This window comes from Anas acuta, chromosome 18 (assembly GCF_963932015.1).
Source record: "Anas acuta chromosome 18, bAnaAcu1.1, whole genome shotgun sequence".
Lineage (NCBI taxonomy): Eukaryota > Metazoa > Chordata > Aves > Anseriformes > Anatidae > Anas > Anas acuta.
Genome location: NC_088996.1, coordinates 6,533,364 through 6,550,320, shown reverse-complemented (window position 1 = coordinate 6,550,320; position 16,957 = coordinate 6,533,364). Strand labels below are relative to the sequence as shown.

General features: G+C 37.9%; 1 protein-coding gene and 1 non-coding gene across 8 annotated transcripts in view; both read left to right on the top strand.

Moving 5' to 3' along the window:
• Positions 1–16,957, top strand: part of B3GNTL1 (UDP-GlcNAc:betaGal beta-1,3-N-acetylglucosaminyltransferase like 1) — a 126,186-nt gene that overhangs the window by 46,939 nt on the left and 62,290 nt on the right. The window lies entirely within an intron of this gene.
• TRNAE-CUC (transfer RNA glutamic acid (anticodon CUC)) lies at positions 7,483–7,554 on the top strand. The gene has a single exon. It is a non-coding gene; the product is annotated as a tRNA-Glu (tRNA).

Here is a 16,957-nt window from a genome sequence, read left to right as displayed (position 1 = left end):
ATTCACTCTTTTGTGGCTTTTATAATAAAGCCTTTGCCAGGAAATGTGGGAATGTTGATGTCAAGTTCTAATAATCGGGTCTGTCACCTTGCCATTTTTGCAGTAGAGGATGCTTCTGGATACAAATAGAACATCAAAAACTAACAAAAACAACACAGAAATACTTTTTAAATAGCTGAAACAAAATCTATAGTAAATACAGTTTGTTATTCAGAAACATTCTGGATAACTGTAAGAAATTATCTATTCTCTGTCCTACAGAGCACAGCACATTTTTCCATGTTTAGCAAGAAGAGCACCTCTGATAAGGATCTACCATGTTCTATGTGACTCAAATCCTGGGTTGCTTGGGCTTTTTTCATCAACTATGCAACACGAGTAATTTTAGAATGAAGAGGAAGGAAGAAATTACATGCCTCAGTAGCAAGCGTGTTTTCTCTAATGCTTTAGTTTCAAGTTCTGTATTGCAGGTAGGTGAAGTCCCAAGTCTCCTTTTTATAGCAGGATTCCAGGTGCAAGCAGCTATACGTAGTGTGCAAGTCAACGTTCTTTGAAGGAAAATGATAGTATAGCCTGAGTCTGAATGGCAAACTGCTGTTGTTATAGGGCTTGTTAAGAATAAGCAATGCTGAAACATAAAAATCTGCAGGCTGACAGAGGCAGGTACACCTGCTGCATGAACGGAAGCACCGTGCAGCCATATGGCTGCAGCTGGACCACGCACCAGTGCCGGAGGAGCTCATCGGTGCTGGGAGAGCTTGTTGGTCCATGTGGGACAGGGCAGTGCCATTCCTGGCCCTCTGAAGGCAGAACGCTTCTGTATTAGGAGTGAGTTTCCCATAACTCCACTGTATAAACACAAATCTATACCAGTCTACATATTTAGAATTTGTCATGCTGAGGTATTCACCTGCAAATTAACTGTGCATTGTTTCATATGGATAAGGTATAGATCACCAAATGTTAGATCAAATTGCGTAGTATAATACCCAAAAGGTAAGTGCTCTGGTGAGCATGGAAGTGAAGGCAGTATTTAGTTAGAAACTTGTTGAGGACAATAGCTGTTGCTTTTCTCACTACAGCATACGTTATGAGATCACAGTGTCATCTACTTTCTCTAGATTAATTTCTAGACTATGCCATATAGGATATTACATTGACAGGCAGTAGTTGCTTTGGGGGGAGTATTAATAGGGGAAGTTGAATGAGATTGTTTTTTGTTTTTCTGCTAAGACCAGGAGAGTTTAAAAATAGAGACCAAGGTCTTTCAATTTAGGCTACTGTTTTTTGTTTTGTTTTGTTTTTAATTGACAGCAATTTTTGGACTTCCACTTAACCCACACATTTGAGTGTCACTGTTTGGCTGGGATGAGCTTTCTTTGAATTACACAGTTTGTGATTTTGGACAGGAAATTATACACCTTTTTTTTTTCCTATATCTCAGAATAGGTTACAGTTGGTAAACTAAATGACAGTATTGAATCACATATTTTGGTGATACAATTAAGGATATTAAAATCCTGGAGGAAGGTAAACATTTAAAAGTTACTTAGCTTTTATTTTTGCCAGTGGAGAAGTTTTAAAATGAAGATTGCCCCCAAAATTTTGCTTGTATATAGTGGTGATTGGTTACACTTTCTAGAACTTAAATAGTAGGACTGTCAAGGTACTAGGACTGATGGTTATTGATTTAATTGACTATGTTTGAAGATTGTAGGAAGAGAAAAAAGTTGTATTTGGGGGGTGGTTCTGTTTTTGGGCTGTGTGTATTTAGTTGGGGAAGGAGGGTAATATCGACTCAGGGTAGTATATTTGGTCAAGTCCGAAGCCTGAAGTTACAGACAAAATGACAAGCTAAATAGTTATTTTGTGGAAGGCAGACTGATATTCAGGCTTTGTGACAGTGGGACTTGTTCGTAGAACTTCTGATAAACAGCCTGAAGTTCCGTCTTTTCTCAGTTTTCACCTTTTGAGAGAGCTTTCTAAACACAAATAATAAATTTTACAGGGAAATTTATTATTATTTCTAAAACTGCTGCATATTTCTGCTACTGATTCACATATTCTGAAGGTGTTTGAATTTCCATTCATTATTTGCTTGAGATATTTAGTTAATTTTTTACTGGGTGATTTTTACTACTTGAAGGGTGATTGTAGAAATGTTACCTGTCACCAACAGCAGCAAACAGAATGGTTCTTAGTTTGTTTACTGTCTGATTGTAGAGATAATAAAAATAAGTTTTTGACTTTTGTAACTTTTGTCAAACCTCTTCTTAAGACAAAAAAGATGTTTATACATTGCCTATGTGAAAACTCAAGGTTTGCTTCACTAACTATGAGTTATTGTGTGTGAACAATTGGGAAACAAAAGTAGGTTGTCTGTCTTACTCAGGATCATTTTCCATAATTGTCCTCTAGAATGTATTTTCATTGTGTCTGTCTGAATTTGAGGTATTTTCATCAAGGAGTTACGCCACTTGTCCCCTAATAATCATCTGAGAAAATAAGAATGTTAACAAGATAGTGTTAGAGGTATGCAGTTCTTTGAGAAACAGAGCAATGTAATTTTATCAGAATCTGAGTTTTATGAGTTGTACAGGCAAGTCTGAAAATGAAGAATATGCAGTCATTATTGCAGCTTTCCTCTGAAAGGCATGAACTACTTCAGTAATGTTAGTGCAGACCTTTGTGGCAGGAGGAGGGTGAGGGAATCATTCTAACAATGCTGAAAAAATGCTTCCACTTCTGCTAAAAGCAAAGATGCTGTGCCTTAGCCATAATCATGAATAGGCCATGGAATTGCCTTATGTGCTATGATGGGCCAATGTGTATTTCTACTATATAGAATTAAACACTTTTATTTCAGAGCTATTGATTGTCAGGAAAGTACAAATGAGGAGAGATCCGGGTTGCATACATATGTGTCCAGAGATAGTCTTTGTGTGCAAATCTTATGCCGGGTCAGTATAGTGTTTTTACATACATATGCAAATATACAACATGATTTTATGTATTTATATATATATATACACAAATATAAAACATGATTTCATACATTTTGACTAGAAACTTACTTTCATTCATTTTGTTTCCTTTTTATTCATTCTTGTTCATTCATTTATTAACAAACATGTATGCTAAATGCAGCATTATAATGTTTTTGAGCACTCTTGCAGGCCTAGCACATATTAATTTCAAATACATCCTGATAGCTATGCTTGTAGCATTGTGAAAACCTGATTATTTTTTTTAACTTTAGAAAATTGGTAAATGTCACTTTTAAGCCTTATTTTTGTAATTTATCTCAAGCACTGCTACTTGCACTTTGCCCTTGTTCTTTCTGCTTATGCAGGTTTGAAGCTTCTGAATCTGATCTTTTAACTGGAGACATGTAAATTTTAATGGAAATTTGTACGTACGTGTCTGCTAGAAAAAGATAGAGAGAATGTGCCTGTGAAAGATGAAGGACTGCCAAATAAGCCTACCAAACTGAGATCTGGAAAAAATGTGATTTTCCAAGTAAACTAGAGGTTTATCAATGAGGAAGAAAGCAAGCTAGCTTGAGTACTTTGCACAGCTGTTTCAGCTGAGATATTTTTTCATGTGAAACTATATAATAATTTGATGCCAAAAGTAATACATAAATGTAGTTTTTATTTTGAATTTGTGGCATACTTAAAATTGGTTTCGTATGGTCAAAAGCTTCTGCTTTTCAAAACAAAATAACCAATAGTTTGCATCTTGCATTTGCAAAATACTGCAGCTAAGTTTCCTGAGTCACCCAGTAAACATGAGACTTCTCTCATCATAAATCAGAAGCACCAACACTTTGCTGCCTTTCCAGTAGCATGTAATGTTTTTAGTTACTAGCAATGTCTATCATAAAGATCTTTGAATTGAAAGGTTCACAAATTGATTAGTGGTACTAAGTGAAAATGTATTTTCTTAGGCATTGCTAAGCAGAAACAGCTTTTTATTTATTTATTTATTTATTTATTTATTTATTTATTTATTTATTTATTTATTTATTACCATGCCTGTAGATCTCTAGTTCTTGATTTTCACTGTCAGAAACATATGAGGAACACTCAAAACCACGTAGGATCCTCGTGCTCCAGTGGACTAGATGTGAGTGCGCCAGTTCATGTGTTTGGAAATATCGAATGACAAAAAGAGAATGCATTTACTAGGTAGAAGCGCACCAGATGCCAAACAGCTGTGAATCATCTGTGTTCTGTTGTGGAAGAAGTGAGAACCTTTAAGCCTGAACTGAAAAAAAAGATTTTGTTTGTTTGCCTTAGCATGATTTTTGTAACCCTTTCCCTCCGCTCCTAATTGCATTTGTTTAGCTACTTATCCTTAGGTTAGTAAATAATTCTTTCTGCTGTTAGTCCCTCATTAAGCCCTTCAGATGAGGTCTCTTTACAAGTCAGTAAAAACAAACTGTCAGTTTTATTGTAGGATCCTGTTTTGTCCTTGTTAGTGTCACCTGACGTTAAGTAGCTGACCTTCACACCTACAAACAACTTAAGTAATGTGCATTGCTTTAGCAGGCACTGTGTCGCTGCTGCTCTTAGACCTGTGATGCGCAGGGATCTCCTGCCAGTGGCCTTCATTTTCTTGGTATCAAGGCCTCTGCTGCTGCCTCTTTTTCTAAGATTTGCAGTCAGTTTTGTCTGTGGTTTTTCCTCCTCTAGCGGAAGATTTCTTTGTATCCACTGGGTTTGGCCAGTTCACATCTGCGTCAATCATCCTCCCTGCCAGAATGCTGTGCTCCATCAATTAAGGCATAATTTGGAATAGAATTAGACAATAAAATGTCTCCTTTTCCTCAGCTTTTGATTGTTTTCAGTCAGAACAGAAGAGTTTTAAATCTAAATACTTGTACCTTTCTCAGCAGACATGAATGGCTTTCCCTCTCTCCCCCTGACAGCTTTTTTATGCAGTTGCAAGGTCCAGCAATCTTTTTGCCCAACTCAGCGTGTTGTTTCAAATCTAATTCACAAGTGCTCTCCATAGACACACAGAGCCTTCCTAGATGCTTGCTGTGAATCCCTCAGAGCGTATCACAATTTAATAGAATGGTTTGCTATGTCCACTGGACAGCAAGACTACTAGATGCCACGAATGGGCTAAGAAATGCTGTGCATGAGTTCTTTTCAGAGCATTGTTGGAAAGGAAAGGGTTGAGAATCTTGCTGGGGACTGTAATTTTGAACCTTGTCTTGAGAGCTATGGGAGGAAAGAATCAGAAGTGAGAGAAGGGAGATCAAGAAAAGTAATTTGTATGAAAGACAGATGAGAAGGCAATATTAACAGTACTGGCTTGTCTATCTTCAAAACTGAGTTGCCAAAAATGGCACGTGATGGTCTAAATTCATTGATCAAAAATGCCCACTATTATTGAAACAAAATAACAAACTGTGTGACTATTCCTATATTTTCTGTTACCTTCCTACTCTTGCTTAACAAGGCTGACACTGAAACTGCTGTTGTGTCCTTTGTGAACTGAAGCATGAAGATTCAGTGAGTGTGTTTGGGCATGAGCCTCTTACATGTTTGGATCAAAGGGACGGATATATGAAAGACACACTGACTTACTGTCACTATGGCAGTTCATGGATGAAGGCGGCTTAGAATTCAGTATATGCAACGCTGTTATTAACTTCTTACTGACTTTGCACAGAGGATTTTTTTTCTGAATCTGAACCAAAGCTTTGTGAGTTGTGATGGCATTTTTAATGAATGCAAACATATAAAGATAAATATTCATGGTTTTGCCTACTTCCTAGGCTTTTCTTCCTTGAAGTTACAAATTAGCGTTGTCTTTGTCCTCATTGCAGGATCAGTCTGACTGATGTCGTGAAAGAATTAGGTTTTTTGTTTGTGTTTTAAAACATGCATTTCAATATGTGGTATAATTACACAAGACACTTAAGATTATTATGCTGCTTAATTTCTTGAACTAGAAGCCAATAGTTTTAGCTTTTATTTGACATGTTCTTTGCTGACAAGGCAGCGTTAGCAATTTGGTTGTATTTCATATGTTAGATGTTTTAGGAAATGCTGTCTTCCTGCTTGCTAATTTAGTCTTAATTTAAACAAGCTGGAGCATCTTTAAGGTAAATATTTGAAAAGAAACATGCTTTCTTGCATCTTTCAGATTCAGTACAGGACTGGCTATAACGCAGATCTTTTTGTCTATCAAAATCAGAGAAAATGCATAATGCTACACAGATGTAACAGTTCTGTCAGTTAGTTGAGAGACTTTCAGAGAAGACATTCCACAGTTTAAGGTGGTCACGATATTGACAGCAGGTTTCCCTGGTGGTATGCTGTAAAATAATCAAAGCATTACTTTTTGACTTGTTTAATGTGGTGAGGTCGTAAAAAAACTACCGAAAAGTACAGTATTGTCTAAGCAGACAGAGAAAAACAGAGTCCTTGAGGTTGTGTTGCAAGTAAGTGCATGCTGTATAACTAATAAATTAGTAAGAGTTCAACAAATTCAACATATAGCAGAGAATAGAAAAAAAAAATGTTACTTCTGCTAGGAAGGCCAAGTGATGCCGTTAGCTGCTGCTGTTAGGAATTCCTTATATTTGTATCTGTCTGCCTGTGACAAAAACACACTATGCTATAGTTTGGAGAAAAAGACATGTTCTGCTACACTCAGTTGGACGCCACACTTACCAGAGCTTTTAGAAGGTTTCTCAATGAAAAATGTACTTAAGCCAATGTTTTTTTTTCTCTTGGGGTAGTGTTCTGCTTTCATTTAAGTCTATGTCTATATTTCCACAGACTCTGGGGCACCTTGATTTTACTTCTAGCCTTCTCATCACAGACGTCATCACATGCTTTGAGAGGTTACAATTACTTCTATTTAAGAAGAAAAAGTTTTTTAAAAAATAATGATTTGTAGAGAGTCAAGATGCATTCTGTTGATTGCTTGTGGTCTTTAGAGATCCATCCACAGTTCAGGGTATTTCTGGGTCACTGGTTTTTCTGTTTTGGTGGTGGAGGTGTATAGACATATGCTCCAGTGCTTTCACATTGTGTTTCCTTCTGTTTCCTTATAAGCCTTTGAGAGAGAAGCTGAGGGATGTTTGGATAGAAGGCTGGAACTTTTATGTGGCATTGACATAGTTAGGGCACTATAATAATGACTGTTAATAGACAACTCCCTGAAAAGGAAATGAAAACGATGTTTATAAAGCAGCACAATGTGTATTTCCAGAAGAATTGGGTGTGAGAGTGAGAGGCAGAGTGCAAGAAGATGAAGCAACCACAGGCAAATGCTTTTCTCCCTTTTTATAACTGGGCTTTTTTGTCAGCTCTATTATCTGTAAGCAATAATGGCAAAATAAGAACACTTGTATTTTTCTGCCTCTTCCCAGGGGTAGGTTATGGGTGAGTTGCAGTTTGCACTGTGTGTGTGTCGTGTGTGGCTCTCCAAGTTTGGGGTAAAATCCTTCAGAACAGGTCCCTGGTGGTCTAGTGGTCAGGATTCGGCGCTCTCACCGCCGCGGCCCGGGTTCGATTCCCGGTCAGGGAAGTAGTCATTTTGAGGGGATTGGGTGCACCCTCAGTAAGTATGCAGATGACACCAAGTTTGAGGGAAGTGTCAATCTGCTGGGGGGTAGGAAGGCCCTGGACAGGATGGGTCGATGGGAATAGGCCAGTAGGATGAGGTTCAACAACATGGCTCAGTGCTGGGTCCTGCACTTCGGCCACAACAACCCCATGCAGCATTACAGGCTTGGGGCAGAATGACTGGAAAGTTGTGCAGAGGCCAAGGATCTGGGGGTGTTAATTGATGCTTGCCTGAACATGACCAGGCAGTGTACACTGCCCAGGTGGCCAAGAAGGCCAATGGCGTCTTGGCCTGTATCAGAAGTAGTGTAGCCAGCAGGACCAGGGAGGTGATTGTCCCCCTGTACTCTGCTCTGGTGAGGCCGCACCTTGAGTGCTGTGTTCAGGTTTGGGCCCCTCACTACAAGAAGGACATGGAGGCCCTGGAAGCGTGCCCAGAGAAGGGCTTCAAAGATAATGAAGAGCCTGGAACACACCTCCTATGAGGAGCGGCTGAGGGAACTGGGAGTGTTTAGTGTGGAGAAGAGGAGGCTCAGAGGAGGCCTCATTGCTCTTTACAGCTACCTGAAAGGAAGGTGTAGGGAGCTGGGGGTCAGCCTTTTCTCACAGGTAAATGGTGATAGGACTAGAAGGAACGGCCTCAAGTTGCACCAGAAGAGGTTTAGATTAGAAATTAGGAGACATTTCCTCTCAGAAAGAGTGGTCAGTTGTTGGGACACAGAGGTGCTGGAGTTACCATCCCTGGGGGTGTTCAAGGAAAGGTTGGACATGCTGCTTAGGGACATGGTTTAGTGGGTGACATTGGTAGTAGGGTGATGGCTGGACCACATGATCTTGGAGGGCTTTTCCAACCTTAATGATTCTATAATTCTATGATTCCAAGTCGTTTTATTGAAGTGGATTTTTTTTGGTCAGATCAGTTGTCACAGCAGTTTGAGGGGCTTGGAGCATTCCCGCTCTTTCCTGCCTTTTGATTTCATTTTTCTTTCACTTTCTTGTAAAATTTAAGAGGTTGGAGTAACATGTGATCCATTTGTTAGCATTTTTTTTTTCCAGTTCAGATGCCAAATTTTTGATAGTGTAGAATTCAAATTAAAGTAAACTTAAGTGCGGAGAAGTGACTTCAAAATGAGAGAAAATACGACTGAAAGACCTGAGCTTAAATATGTGTGTGTGTGTGTAAAAGTCAAAATTTTAAGACATAGCCAAATCAGAAAACAAGAAGAGCGAGGAAACAGACACTATGAAGTAATACTGTTGGTCACTGGGAGGGATATTATTGTAGAAGATTAAGACCTAGGATGATATAAAGAAAAAGCAGAACTGAAAATATAAATATGGTAAAAGAAAATCTAAATTTCCAATGAGTTGATAATGTCATTCAACATAAAATTTTGGGGGATGTTGTAAGAAGCTTTACTGAGAGGAAATTAGGCGTCATCACAAGAAAACAATATTTCAGTCATACAAATGTGCCTGAAGGAAATGTTCTGTGCTGTGAAAGGTGGCACAAATAATTTATATTGCTCCTGAATAATTTGATATGGCCATCAAATGAAAAATGATAAATGGCTTTTGGTTTAGAGAAGTAGATGTATTGGAGAAGGTGTAAAATCACATGTGTAAAAGCTGTATTTCATTTTTATGGCTTACAGCTTCCAAAAAGTGACAGGATATCACTATTTGATTGTTGCGAGTTGAACTGTTTCCAGAATGGTATGATTTTACACCTGGTGCTTAAGGGTGTCTGTCATATAATAGTCTTGTGAAGTGTGATATCAGAAATGGCTAAGTATTGCTTAAAAGAAACCTAAACTGAGACCTCTGCCAGGTATTACTGAATTACAGCAGACAGCTTGAAACTGAAACTGTTACCACCACAAAATTTAAGTTGAAAAACAAAAACAGCAAAAAGCAGACCACCTGTCACTGGGTGATGTTACAAACTGCAAAAGTTGATATTGGGAATAGTTACAAAAAATACAAAAGGGAAAAAAAAATTTAAAAAGCAATAAACAACAACAACAACAAAAAACGCATAGGTCATATACTCTATGTTCAGAAAAGTTAAAATCACAAGTTAAAATCCATGCAGCCACTGTACCGGGTGTATAGATAGAGTGGCAAACCATAATAAAGGAGATGGCCGTGTTTATGTAATCTCTTTCCACCCCATGAAGAGATTATTAAACAAGAGGAGAGCTAAACAAGACAAAAATTTATCTGCAACATTTTTAAGTGAAGGATAAGGGAAAAAAAAGAAAAGAAAAGAAAGTCAATGAGTCTCCAGGTTCAAAAACAGAGCAATCAGAGCTCGGAGGCTCAGCATTATCAGTTGGAACAAACTGAGCTGAACAATGTAGAAACTAAAACCCAGGAGATGCTTTGGAAATCTGTAGGAAAAAGGAGGCCAAAAAGTCAGGTCTGTAGAAGTTTAAACTCATACAGGTTGTTGGTATTGCCAGTACCTCCAGTGTATCATCATTCCCTCCATGTGACTGTCACTGAGCTGGCCAAATAAATACCACCTACAGAAGCATGTGGCACAACTGTTCTTTCTGTCCACTGCTTGCACACGCTTTGTCTATATGGCCTAATGTTTGTTTACATTGAAAGGTCATTTTATTGCAAGAGCTGATGCAAAAATCACATTAATCATTGATCAGGTTCTACTTAGGAATACAGTATCTATTTGCATGCATTAAGGTTGTTTACAGGAATGAAACCCGTTCTTTGTCCAGGCTGCTACATGTCACTTTAGTACACAAAAGCTGTGTGCTTTTCACCATCTTTCTTGTTTGCATAGGCTGCACCTCATCTTTCTGGATGTAGATAATCCTCTTGCTGCCAAATGCTGTCCTGTCCCTTTCTACAAGATGTTTTTTTTCTTTTCCTCTGAATGTATGAATGAGATGCTGTATGAGCATCTGAGTAATTCTGACTGATGCTACGTTACTTTTGACCCATAACTGCTGATACGTGTGAAATCTATGCATTCTTTGGCATCAGTATTTTACCCATCAGGAAGCCACAAGCTACACAAAACACAACAGATCCACCACTTACAGCGTTCTTCCTTGAATTTCTTAAAGATTCTCAAGATAGAATGGTAGCAACAGTAAAAGAAGCATTTTGAAGTGTTGTACCACCATCCAGCAAATGGGATAAAGGATGAACAATATTGAAAACATTGACAAGAAAGTGAACTTTTTGCAAATAGGAGTGTTATGTCCAGCTGGAAGAAGGAGATGCTCATACAGAATAGCTGTGTTGTCATACCTACATATTTGGCTTCAAAGCCTTCCCTTTGTGTGTGTCTTGGTTCCTTTTAGAGTCTCTGAATCGATGTTTCCTGCAGTTCCATGAGGCAGAAAGTAAACGGACTTTCCTGTGTTCAGACAAATCTAAGTTTCTTATTACATGAACAAGTAAAATTTAAGATACCCTTTGACTACTTTGCGTAAGGCTTACTTGCATTTTTATCCTTTTTAGAAAATAGCCTAGAATAGGTCATTTTGGCAGGGAAGAGTTTGTATTCTTAACTATATTTGATCACATTCTTTGTCCGCTGGGACATTTGTTACTCTACAATCTTGTAGATTAAAATCCAACCTACATTAATAATTCACTAACACGTATATATCTTTCATCCTCTGACCGTTATATAGTTAAGCATGGGATGACGCTCTCAGGAGATGGAGTCATACCCTTTAGCAAAACAAGAGAAGAATAGTGCTTACAATTTAATAGTTATATAAATATTCGCGCATCTTTATATTCTTGTTCTTTGGCTTTCTCATGTCACATCCCTGCGTTTCATTGAATAAGAAATGTTAGCAAACATCAGCTACATTCTATTGTATGGGTGATTTATGTTTCATATCATGGCCAAAGTAAAGAATGAATTGAAGTCAGAACCCAGTGCCATCTAGACTTTGGACGTGGTTCTCAGATTGGAGATCCATGTTGCCAAAAAAAAAAAAAAAAAAAAAAAGAAATCTTGCAATAAGTTAAAAACCTCACTCTATAATTCACTAGCTATTGTGTGATTGTACAGAAGCTGGCTGGACACTTGTAGTGGGAAAAGCCAACAAGAATTTTTCCTTGTGAGATCTTTCCAAATGCTTCTTTCAGCTGCTGCTGTGATAATAAATAAACACAAGACGATAAAAACAAGGATAAAATGATTGGGCCTAAAGCCCTCAATTACCAGACTTATATAATCAGTCTGTTAGAACAGAAGGATCATTTAAAAATCCTTTACTTTTTAGTAAAATGCTGTATAAGATATGTATATTTGGTTTGGGAAATAATTAAATGTAATCTCTTAGTGAGAAATGTATGTGATAAATCTTCAGAAAATAGTAAGCTACTGTACATAGGAAGAGTACAGTCTGTGCTTTCAGGGCATTTCCCAAGATAAATTTACCTCGTGAATAAGGGCTTTAGTCGTTAACTGTTGAAAGGAATCTAAAATAGAAGACACATAGGGTTTTCCAAGTTGAAAACTACATCAGGGAGTTCATTATTATGCACGCGCCTAAGATCAGCTGCTGTACGGCTTAGTACTTGTGTCAGCATTATGCGTATAGTAATGTTTGTTCCTAATTCTGCCAGCTGCATGGACTTAAGACAAATCTGAAGAGGTGGTGGATTTTAACACCCCAGGGAAGTGGTCCTCTCTTCTGACTTTTTCTTGTGAAGTGAATGGTTGGTGTTTTTCTACTAGCTAAGATGTCATGGCTTGTGGAAAGCAATATGTTACCTCAATGGTACCTCAAAAGAAGTGGCTGTTATCTTTGTATATTTACTGTACAGAGCAAATAGCATTGTCAGGTCATTTTGTACTCGATCTTTACTGATTGTAATATAGCTGTATTAGACATATATCTTTCTAATGTATGTGCAGCATACACATTTCAGATTGCATTCAGTAAAATCTTGGCTCCTACATTTTGATGCACTTTGCTGCCATTTTTAAGCAGTGGTTCTTTGGCTGTTTGAGTTTACATAAGTCCTACCTTCTCTCTCCCCTTACTTCATGATCCTGCCCAAGAAAAATCCCACTGAAACAGGAGTTTGACCTCTTAATGAGCCAATTCAGCTCTTTACAAAGAAACAAGAAAGAAAAAAAAAAGAAAATGAAACTTCTGCTTTTTTAATGTATGAGCTACTCCATCAGCGTGTGGAGGAGCACCTGGACTGGCACCATGGTGGGAGAAGGCAGGGGCACAGCCGTGGTTGTTACTCACTGAGGTGGCTGTAAGGGTGGCAGCTGAAGGATCCCAACAAGCTGCTGAACTTGTTTAAGAACATGTTGTCACCCCAAAACACGACTGCCAGCAGTCTTGAGCCATTTCTAGTGCTTGTCAGCTGCTCAGTAAGCAAATTTAGCTTGCATGTCAGGTAGGAAATAAAGAGGAAATAAATCTTTTTTTTCTGGGTTAGCAAGCCGAATTGGCTTGCTGAGGGGTCAGACAAATGGCAGGACTGTAGCAAGGGAAATAAGTAGTGGGGAATGTGTAGCCAGGAGGGAAAGAGCAGCAGATCCTTTGCGTAACTGCAGTGGTGATTAGTTACATCAGCGGAGCTGCTCTTGCAGAGCTTTGCATTTAGGGAATGCAGCAGAGCTGATCGCATGGCTTACTGCCACCAAAACCATCAGCCAAGCTCCTGCCTCTCTCTCCCTCGCTTCCTTTTCCTCATTTGGTGGTATCCATTTTTACCCGTTGAGCAAGCTGAATCAGCTTCTCATCTATCTGAGTGAGTGCCAGAACCCATGCAAGGGTGGAGATGGACATTTATGGCCAGGAAAAGGTGGCCAGGTGGGCATGGCAAAATGGGGCCACCTTCTGGGGCCAACTTCTGCTTTGGACCGTGGGTCAGTGCAGCCAAACTCGTGGTGCAGTGCTTTCAGTCAAATGAGAGCATGGAAACAATCTGACAGGAGTTGTTTATTTATCCGAATTTGGTAAAATGTTATTTAAAATTCCCCTTTTTCTTGATGACTCAACTCTTTCAACATCTCTTCATTTCCTTAACATGTTGTCTTCCTTTCTAGTGACACCATGTCAGTCAGTCTCGCCCCTCTAACATGGTTTTCAGAAGAACTTAACACTTGCCTTAGAAGTACATCAAGAAATAAATAAAACATGTTTGCACATACAATTCCATTTGATTCCCATAGTTTATATCAAGTGTTGTCTGTATGCAATATTTTATAAGGAAATCACTAAGAAATTTAAGTATTTGATTTATAGACTTTGTATATGAGCATATGGAAAGTTGTGCTTTTCTTTTAGCATTGTGACTGATGTGGGAGATGATGTGCAGAGCAGTTGAATGAAGGGTAATCTCAACATTTCAAGCATTTTCAAATGAAGGGTAAGAAGTCGTAAAAAAAAAAAAGTTTAAATCAAGGTGGAATCCTTCTTGGAAAAAAAAAATGAAAAGAGAAAACAAAACCTTTATGTTTCAGCTTCTTGCTGAAAAAGACAGTCTGGCAAAGCAGAGACAGGTATCTAGCTGAGGAGGAGCACTGCTGGCGACAGTGACTTGTATAGGTCTTGTATAGCCAGCCTTGTAGAAACAGTATCTGGTCATGTTTTTGTGTCTTTTTAGGTAGAGTAGGTATCTCGTAGATGATTAAAGCCTGTTACATTACAAAAATCTTAGCTGAGCCTCTGCTTAGTTAAGAGATTTTTCTGCAATGCCAACTGTTTTTCTCTAATTTTGCCTTCATAATTGTGTTTCTAAAAAGTCCTAGTAGGAAGATGTGAGCATCTGTTTCATAATGCATTAAGCAAGAGATGCACAGGATCACCATCAGGCAAATAGCCACTTGCGTGTTAGCAGCAGGATAATTTATGGCTTTTTCACATTGTGTTAGTTAAAGTAGTCATTTAATAAAACTTTTTAACAAAGGTGTGTGTCGATATCAGCCCTATTTCCTATGTAGCTGGGGCAAATTCAGTTGACAGTTGCAATTGCATCGGAGTTTACAATATTCTTGCATTGTAAGTTGAATACTTGGCTTTTGCAAAAGTTTCAAGGAACTACCCAGGCAAATGCTTTCCCTTTTTTCCTCTTTTGGTTTGAGCTGATCCTAGCTTGATGGTAGCTGCAACTCAGAAATTTTCTGTTGGGTTTCATTTCTTCTTCTGCTCATCTTTAACAAATAAGCATAAGGAAACACCTCTAAAATAACAGGTGTCTTACTCTATTAATTTGTAGCAAAGTTACAATTTGTAGCACTGCTGAGGCAGGGGCAGTATGCTTTTTTTTTTTTTTTCAGAACATAAATTTATTTTATTTATTTTAATTTATTCCATGTTACTAAATTTTGCTAGACATCATCTGTAGTCATTTCATTCACAGATCATCCAAATTCATTCTCGTAACATTGGTTTCAATCTCATCTCTTTAGTTCTTATAAGTTCCTAACCCTCGTGCTCATTTGGCATGGCAGATATAAGCTGCTTTTTCTGAGGGAACCAGTAGTAATGTCTGGAAAATCAAGCAATTACTGTGATTTTTCCCTTAAGAAAATAAGTTGCAGTTCAGCTTTAGTTTTTGTTAGAAAGTGTAGAACATTTTCTGTTCAATTTGTTATCCGTTAGTCTAGCATCCTTTGATACAAACAGAAGAGCAAGCTTTTGACATGCTTCTTGGGGAGCTTGTAAAGCTGATTTGAGGTAAGTATTTGGAAAAATGAAGAGAAGTATTTCATGCAATGTAAATTGAATCTTACCTAACAAAACACATTATCAGAAAATGGAACTCAGGATCAAACTCTGTTGAATGGAAAAAAAAATCCGTGCCTTGCTAGCCTATGGAATTTTAATTTGCTTGCTTAGCAAGCATAACGGGGGTTATAGAAGCATATGTTTAAAAGCACTTTAAAATCACCAGGGCATCTAAGGAATTTGAGACACCTGTAGGCCCTGAATAATACTAATTGATATCTGTGAAGACTTTATGAAATCTGCACAAAAGATAGAATTTTGAGTGGCTTAAACCTTTATTTACAATTCAATACTGACAAGACTTTGCTGAAGCTTCTCTCCTCCCTCCAATTTCTCCCCTTTAACCACTGAATTACTGGACTGGATGGAAATGTGTCAATTAAACATTGCTTTAAGCTTCAGAGGCTCTAGCAGGAGTTGGACATAGCTGCTCAAATCTAAGCAGTGGTGTACATCTAACTTTAGTAAAATTCTTCAAAAATCAAAATTGAATTCCATTTCTACTTGTATCCAGGGCAGCAGTAAGCTCCGTGTTAAGATAAAAAATAAAAACTGGCTGCAGCAGACGCAGTTTAGCACCTTCCAGCTCTGTGTATTTTTCAGATCTTTGCGTGTGCCTATGTGCATATATGTGCAGCGTATGAGTTTCACAACAAAGATATGGAATGCCAATGGGTTTGTAACTAGTACTAGGAAAATAAGTATTCATATGTTCTCGTCTGGATAGAATGGTACGAAAGATAGAAAGAACATAACAGGAAACTATGCAGTATATGCAGTGATATGATGATAATAAAGCCCTGAATCCAACTACTCTCTCGAGAGGAATTTCAATTAGCAATGTCTATTACAGAAGCTTTAAACATTAACACTCTGTATGTCATCTTGAGCACTGGTTAGTGGTAGATAGCCTTTTTTTTTTTAAAGTATATTAATGGTATTTTTGGTAGTATGTGAAATAATACACAAAATTCCTTTTGTGTATATGCTGTGTGTTTAGAGCAGAAGACAAAAATGAGTGTGCTCATACATGGTTCTTGTTTACTGTCTTTCAAACAACATTAAATCCTTCTGGTTATTTTGCACAGGCAGCAGAGTATCAAAATTGCCAGATATGTTTATTCTGCTAGAGCAACTTCAGGTTGTTCCTGTAAATTTATTTTCTCCTTGATTATACTTATGCCGGTGGTTGTTGCTGTTGTGGTTGTAGCCGTGTAGAGTGTTTCATACTCATAAGAAGTAGGATACCTCCTGGTTTGTTGTCTGTAAATGATGCTTAATGTGATGTTGCTTTTGATGGCTGCAATGGATGGCTATATTGGCTTTTACTGGGCTCTATAGGGAAGTTCTGAATGGATTTTGAAATCATAATTCATCTTTTAAATACCCTTAGAAATCTTGTTTGACAGCTCATTGTTTGTGTCCTTTAATCTAGGGAATTTATCCTTACATAAGATTTCCAGCCAAGCTCTTTTCTTACTGGGTGCATTCTCATATTTTAACACAATCACAGCTTGCAGTGCCTCATTCAATAATCCTGTATTAAAAACATTAATAACTTCCTGAAAATGTTTTATTCTGCTCTATGCATGAAATTTTTAATTTGAACTGACTTCTTCA